This window comes from Megalobrama amblycephala, linkage group LG18 (genome assembly GCF_018812025.1).
Source record: "Megalobrama amblycephala isolate DHTTF-2021 linkage group LG18, ASM1881202v1, whole genome shotgun sequence".
NCBI classification, from domain to species: domain Eukaryota; kingdom Metazoa; phylum Chordata; class Actinopteri; order Cypriniformes; family Xenocyprididae; genus Megalobrama; species Megalobrama amblycephala.
In genome coordinates this window covers 37,581,491-37,589,387 of record NC_063061.1, presented here as the reverse complement: position 1 = coordinate 37,589,387, position 7,897 = coordinate 37,581,491, and positions in this window count along the sequence as shown.

Here is a 7,897-nt window from a genome sequence, read left to right as displayed (position 1 = left end):
ACTTCCTTCAGATCCAAGTACTCCGCGGGCACGTTTGACAAATCCACCGCCTCTTCCTGTAACACAGAAGCAGACACAGTGGAACAAGCAGACAAAAGACAAGACCTGTGACAATGAGTGCTCCACTCCGTGATGGAGCGCTGCTGCCAGTCGACCTTGGGGTTGTGTTCAGTGAGCCAGGGGTGTCCGAGTACAATGGGTGCTAGTGGGGAGTCCATGAGAAGAAACTGGATGCTTTCGGTGTGGTTGCCAGACGTGATGAGAGTAATGGAATCGGTAGACTGAGAAATGTTGGGGAGCCGTTGTCCGTTGAGTGCATTGACTGTGATCTGCTGGTTGAGTAGAATAGTGGGTAAGTTGTTGTTGCGTGCAAAGCTGGTGTTCATGAAGTTCCCCTCAGCCCCAGAGTCTAGCAGTGCCTGGCAGGTGAGGTTGTGTGTGGCCCATCTCAGTCTTACCGGAAGGAGAGTGGATGGTGAGGACTTCTCGGCGGAGATCCCACCCGATAGTAGCCTCTTCATTACTACCGGGCTTGGTCCTTTTACCGGACATGACCGTAGGAAGTGACCCGTCCCACCGCAGTACATACATAATCCCTGGGATCTCCACCTTTCTCTCTCCTCCCGGGAAAGCCGAGCTCTCCCTACCTGCATGGGTTCAGGATCGGATGAAGGACCGACCGTGTCCGCTGAACTGGCCGATCGACCCTCCGCTCCACGGGAAACAGGACTGGGAAGAGCAAGACGCTCCAGCCGCTGGAGGCGAGCATCCACTCGTAAGGCGAGATCGATGAGTCCATTGAGGGTTTGAGGAAGGTCCAACACGTAGATCTCTCTGTGGACACGGTCGGCCAACCCATGCAGGAATACATCCCTCTGCGCCTCCTCGTTCCATTGGCACTCCGCCGCCAGGGTGCGGAACTCAATTGAGTATTCGGCGACCGTGCGATTACCTTGTCTGAGCTCAGTGAGTTGTCGAGTGGCGTCCTTGCCCGCCACCGCACGGTCAAACACCCTCTTCATCTTGGCGGCGAGTGCCTGGAACGAGGCGCAGCACGGGTCCTGGTTCTCCCACACCGCCGTTCCCCACAAAGCAGCCTGGCCAGTCAAAAGCGTCAGTACGAACGCCACCTTGGATTCTTCTCTTTCAAAGGTACGTGGCTGCAACGAGAAATGCATGGAACATCTGGTCAAGAAGGCTTTGCAAAAGTTCGGCTCACCAGCGTAGGTTTGAGGAACCGGAAGGCGTGGCTCCGGCTGGTCCATTCGCTCCAGAGGTGTGGGGGGAATCGGCGGCGTGGGCGGCGCAGTGGGAGCGCGAAGTTCTTGAAGCTGCTGGGAGAGCTCGGACACCTGCGTCACCAGCGTTTGAACAGCGCGTCCGGTTGAAGATATACTCTCCTGTTGTTGATCCATACGAGAAATGCTGTGATTGATGAACTCCGTCAACGCTGCTGAACTTGCTGCATCCATAGTTGGTCAGATCGTTCTGTCACGGAAAGAATGACAGATGAAATTGCAAGTTAATCTCTTTATTAGAGCTTCACACCAGAGTTAGTCAGCAAACGAGAAAGACAGTAGCAGGAGAGTGGTGACGCAGGGACTTCGATGGGCAGCTGGAATCCTGTGGTGAAGTGAGATGGTGTCGTGAGCCCGTGAGTCCGTGAATCCGTGAGTGCAATCCAAAGAGAGAGTCCGACGAAGAACAGGAACAGGAAACAACGACGAGGTAATCCACTCCAGGGAACAAACAAACAAGAGAGAGCACAGGACACAACACCAGGACTCCAAACAACGATCTGACAAACACGAGACGAAAGACAAGGCGTTAAATAGGCAGATGATAATTGCACACAGCTGCCGCTGATCAACAATCAGCGGCGACGCCCACACGAAACAATCAACCAGACACACCCACACAAACACACAGACACCAGAATGAGACAGCGGATTGATCAACCGTGACAGTGGCCACACGACTGGGCGATCGAATGAACACAAGAGATTCAAATATTAGTCCATTTATTCTAAGCAAGTGCAAGCAGCTCTCAAAAAAAATTAACGTAAATACAGTCGTTTTCTCATCTGGTGATTTGTATTTGTTGTCATTGTATGCTCCTGAGCGTGACCTAAAACATGACGGCGACTACCCAGAATGCAATGCGCAGTGACGTAGTTTGCCTCAGGGATGACGCATTTTTGTAGGCAAAACCCGGAAGCGAGTTAGCATTTTAGGACTTCCGGTTCCAACGGCGTCAAGTCTATGGGTTTTTTGAATGGGTTTTTGCTAAATCGCCTGAAATAAGGTCTGTGGTTAACAAAGCCTCTAAATACTTTCACGTTTTGATCTATGACATAAAACACACCAGTCATAACCCACTTGTGATTTTTTTTTAACTTTTACTGTGTCTTAAATTCGGCGGTTGCTAACAAATTGCTAAAAGGGACTACTTCCTTTGGCGGGGACTTTAGACGTCATCATTAAAAACGGGACATTTGGACAGCATTTCTCATGAAAAAGTGGATAAGTATTCATAACAGCACAGATCATAATCAGCGAGCATGTTTTTAAATAAAGTTGTTTTCTAAATAAAGTTTGAGGAGGCTTGGTGGTGGTGACGATGTTGATCCGCGACTATGGTGTGCTGTAGTAACCTTTTATATCTGACGACTTTATTTAGGCTTCAAAATCTATAAATGTAGTGTTAACTTGTAAAGATTATCTTGATAGACAAAACGTGTAAGTGTCATAACCCTTTGTTAAACACAGAGCTTATTTTCTGCGATTTTCCAAAAGTCTATGGGAAAAATGCATAGGCTTTCAACTGAGGGAACCCGTGCGCCGCTAACTTCCGGGTTGGCCTACAAAAACGCATCATCCCTGGGGCACTCTATTGTAGCAGCATCTTTTGTTTGTGTATAGTCTGAGGTTTGGGTGAGACTGATTCAAGCACGGCCAGTACGAGTGATCGCTTTACAGAACAAACGCGGGTTTATCTCCCCAAAGAACATATTGCCTTTAGATAGACTGGACGAGCCCTCAGCTTCTCAGCATGTATTGTCTGCCTGATTGTTCGTTCTCTGGAGGTTACACTCTTAAGGTATGTTTTTAACTTATAAGTTGGAGCGCCTTTTGTATTCAACCGGGATGTTTTTATAGGTTGTTTGCAATCACATGGTTCTGGTGATGCGCAAAATTCCGGTGGAGGGTAAGCAGTGAAAATTAGAATGGAAGAGATGGGGAAAAGTACTTTCTTTGCTGGTTTAGAAAGGTATAAACAGAAAATCACAACATGTGTTGGACGCGATCCTTATGTTATGAAGAGGAGCGACTTTTCTGCTGAATTAAAAGACTTTCCTGCCATTGAGGAGGCAGATGGATGTGAAGCTGCCGTCACGCCGTGTTCAGCTGGGTTTGTTTATATCGCGCTTTTCACCTTTCTACTAGTGAAGTTAGAGCAGTATTTTGATTTTCTGTCGTGATTGTGAAAAATGGCGCCATTGTAGGTCATTTATGCTGAATCGATAATTGTAATAGGAACTCACGATATTGTTCGTGGAAAAAAAATGGACGGTAATACAATTTTCGCCTTAAAAGGTAAGGGAAGACGTCTAGCAAATGTAATAATGTCACTAAATAAACCCACTGCCTTTCACTCAAAATAATCACATACTTTGCTGAGTTTTGTATTTGGTTTTTGTGTAATAATTAACATTATGTTTTAGAGTATGATCACTCGGCTTGTGAATGAGTATAACTTGCACACAGCCACTTCAAAACTGTTCACGAGCTTCTATGGGTTTGATTTTGGTTGTCATGTGTTGAAATAAATACAAAAATACAGCGTGTCTGTGTTTTCTACCATACGATGGCTGAAGCAGCAGCGCGTGACACTGTTCTCATGGTAACCAGATCAACATTGTGAACAGAATACTACAAAACTGAAGTGAAAATACCAAATTATAATTAAATAGGATAAAATATCTTCTCCTCCCTGCAAACGATAACTCGAAGAATGTGAATATTTAACCAAGTCAAAAATCCAGATTCATTTAAGTATCAGCAGACGCAAAACGCTATAAAAGGCGACAACTTTTAAAGTTAAAAAACGAAATAAGTTATAAAAAACGGTATAAGTTATGTAAATGATATAAACACCTTCTGGGTTCTCGATTTTATCGATTTGAGCAACCATAAATGACGCAAAATGCGAATTTTGAGTTTTTGATAGGATTCCTACACTGCGTTCCAAATTATTATGCAAGTGACATATCTGTAAGATTTCAGTACAATAAACATTCAGATTTTAGTTTTTCTAAGAAAATGTTTGTTTGTTTATTTATCCATGTCTTTTTAGATAACTGGTATCAATCTCAGACAAAATAATTTGCCAGATCTATGGAAACCCTACTTAGAGGTTGTTCCACATTATTAAGCAAGTCACAGTTCTCATGCAATATGGAGAGGAAGAAAGATCTTTCTGAAGATGAAAAGCATGAAATGGTGCAATGTTGTGCAAAAGGCATGAAAACAACCAATACTGTGTGAAACTTTATTGAATTATCATAAGATTTGTGAGTGATATAGAGCACAGCAGAACTCGGTCAGATAAAGGCTTATTAAGGAAAGTTCCTGTCAAAAAAATGAATTGTATTAAAAGGGTAGCTATAAAAAAGCCAGTGTTGAGCAGCAAACAGGTATTTGAAGCTGCTGGTGTTTCTGGAGTCTTGAGAAGCTCTCCATGCAGGCTGGCAGTCGTGCGTAAAGATGCATTTCAGCCACTCCAAACCAAACCTCACAAAGAGAAACATTTACAGTGGGTTTAGAAATACATTTTCAAACAGTTTTATTGCTGTGGTGTTTTTTTGCAGCATGGGATAGTGCATAGTGCATTGTATTTCAGAAGGCACTATCCTCCTTTTTATACCATAGCTGAAAATGGCCAGTTATGAACTCCACATATCTTGAAAAAGTCATTTTAATACCCTCAGAGACCCTAAAGGGACCTTCCATCTCACTTCCCAATATTCCAGCCCAAATCATCACCCGCCAGCTCCTTGCTGACGTCGCAGTCTTGTTGGAACGTGGTGGCCATTCACCAGCCATCCAGAAATCCATACGTTTAGACCATCCATTGTAGTAGTTGTAGTCAGTGAATAAAATTATTTAAAAATGAGTCTTCATGTATTTCTAAACCCACTGTAAACATTTCTCTTTGTGAGCTTTGGTTTAGAGTGGCTAAAATATATCTTTATGCACAACTGCCAGCCTGCATGGAGAGCTTATTGAGACTCCAGAGACACCAGAAGCTTCAAATACCTGTTTGCTGCTCAATACTGGCTTTTTTATAGCTGCTCTTTTAATACAAATAATTTTTTTGACAGGAACTTTAATTAATAAGCCTTTATCTGACCGAGTTCTGCTGTGCTCTAAATCACTCACAAATCTTATGATAATTTGATAATCTCCATTCAGTTTCACACAATATTAGTTGTTTTCATGCCTTTTGCACAACATTGCACCATTTCATGCTCTTCATCTTCAGAAAGATCTTTCTTCCTCCTCATATTGCATGAGAACTGTGACTTGCTTAATAATGTGGAACAACCTCTAAGTAGGGTTTCCGTAGATCTGGCAAATTATTTTGTCTGAGACTGGTACCAGTTATCTAAAAAGACATGGATAAATAAACAAACAAACATTTTCTTAGAAAAACTAAAATCTGAATGTTTATTGTACTGAAATCTTACTGATATGTCACTTGCGTAATAATTTGGAACGCAGTGTATATAGAAACATCACTCCATGTGACGTCATGTGCAAACAACCTATTAACAGCTATTCATTTTCGTTGATTGTCAAAATGGTAACTTTTTGCAGATGCGTTAAGCACAGACTGGTTGCATGTTCATGGACGTTTAGCTCCGTGTCGTTGGGCTGCGTGGGTCTATCGTCCGGGGACGCTGCTGCTTTTACTCTGCTCTTGCTTTTGTTTTGTGTTACTTTTGGTTTGCTTTTTTGTTTGTATTACGTTGCTTTGCTCTTGCTTTGTGTTACTTTGTTGTTTTGCCTTGTTTGGTTTAATTTGTTTTTTATTTGTGTGTGAGATCGAAGTTTATGTGTGTGTGTGTGTGCGCGTGCGCGCGTTGGCTGGATCAATTGTATTATCATGTAAACATTTGTTAATGTCATGTTTTGTTTTTGTTTTTCCTTTTTGTATTGGTTTATTGTTTAAGGATATGGGTGTTTTCCTTTCGTTGTGTTATATCAGTGATTGTGAAATCTTGGTTAATGTGAATTCCTACTCCCTTTCCTCTTTTGTTTGTACTAAGTGATTTGTTATTTTTCTACTTGGTATTATAACTTAAGTATCTATAAGCTAATTTGTGGGTTATTGTCTGAGGGGGGGGGGGGGGGGGTATTTTCATTTGTATTGTCTTTATGGAGTGACTTTATGCCAGTGCTATTGTACTCATTCTGGGTTTAGTGTATAACCTAATTTTGTTTGTTACAGGAACTGAGTACCTTAGGCAGGGGTGGATTTCTGGTGGCGGTCCTTCACGTGTGCTGTGTTGTGTGGTGCCGTGTGTGTTTGTGAGTGTTTACGCAAAGGTGTAAGGGAGAAGTGATTTTGCTGTGGAGGCCTTGTTGTGCCCTTTATTCCCTGTTGTCACGCCTCGGCTCCTGCACCCTTGCAACCTAGACATCCCTGATGCAATCCCTGATTATTCAGGTCGCCTTGATTGCATTTGGTTTAAACCAATTATATATATATTTTTTTTCATTCTCCTTAACTGGTTTAGTGATTGTTTTTGCTGTGGTTGTGCTTTTTGTAAAGTCTTTATCCTTAATAAAACTTATACTTATATATATATATATATATATATATATATATATATATATATATATATATATATATATATATATATATATATCCATGTCTCCTGCTTATTCCCTGTGAGCTAACCTGTGTTGCCTTAAAAAGGAAATTTTTTAGGGTTGTCCCTGGTAAGAGTCCAGGGTGGCGTAGTCGCTATTGGTTAATCACCAAATCGTTGAACTATGTAAGTAACGACGGAACTTGCAATGTTAGTTGGCTAACGATGCTTTTGGGAAACGCACCCCTGATTGAGAGAAAATCCAGTCTTTCATGCGATCTGCCTGTGTCCGTTTGAGTCTTTTCAAATAGCGCGCTATAGTTTGCTCGTTGGCTGGCAGAAGCGTGCCGCATTGTTTGTCGTTGTTGAGTTCTTGGAGCTTTTGGCACAACTTGCACCATATGTTTTTTGGATCATCTTTTACCATTTCAAAGTGCATCCAATTGTACACTTTATCCCAGACATTGTTAAAGAATTAATCCCTGCCGCAAAGATGCTCCTCTGCCGGTCACGGAACATGGAAGTGAAACTTAAATCTGTCACAGGGGTGGTTGGATTTATTCAAGCATGTTAAAAGTATTTATTAAAGGCTTCTATCTTTTCACATTTTTATTTACAGCATTGACATAACAGGCTGTATATTAACCTATTGGGAAAGAACCGGTATGTCTATGTGAAAACAGATATTGAGCGCCTCCAAATCTCGTTTCATAACACCTCTGCGAAGATTCGACTGAGATTGGTAGTCGAATCAGGCTCCTCCTATTGAAGATTTGAATCGTCGACTATTCAGGGTCACCCCTACTTCAAACTAAACCCTGCGGCGTACGTTCCACTTGGACACAAGTCCCTTTGACCCCACGACCCTCACTCAAGTCCATTCGACACAGTCAACAGTGATACGAAATGCCTTTCGATGCTCCTCTCAAAACGTCTTCCTGTGGACTGAGCGCTCACATGCAGCCCAATAATGGCCAACAGTGTAAAAGCAAAGGAAATGAAGTGATGCATTGTTACAG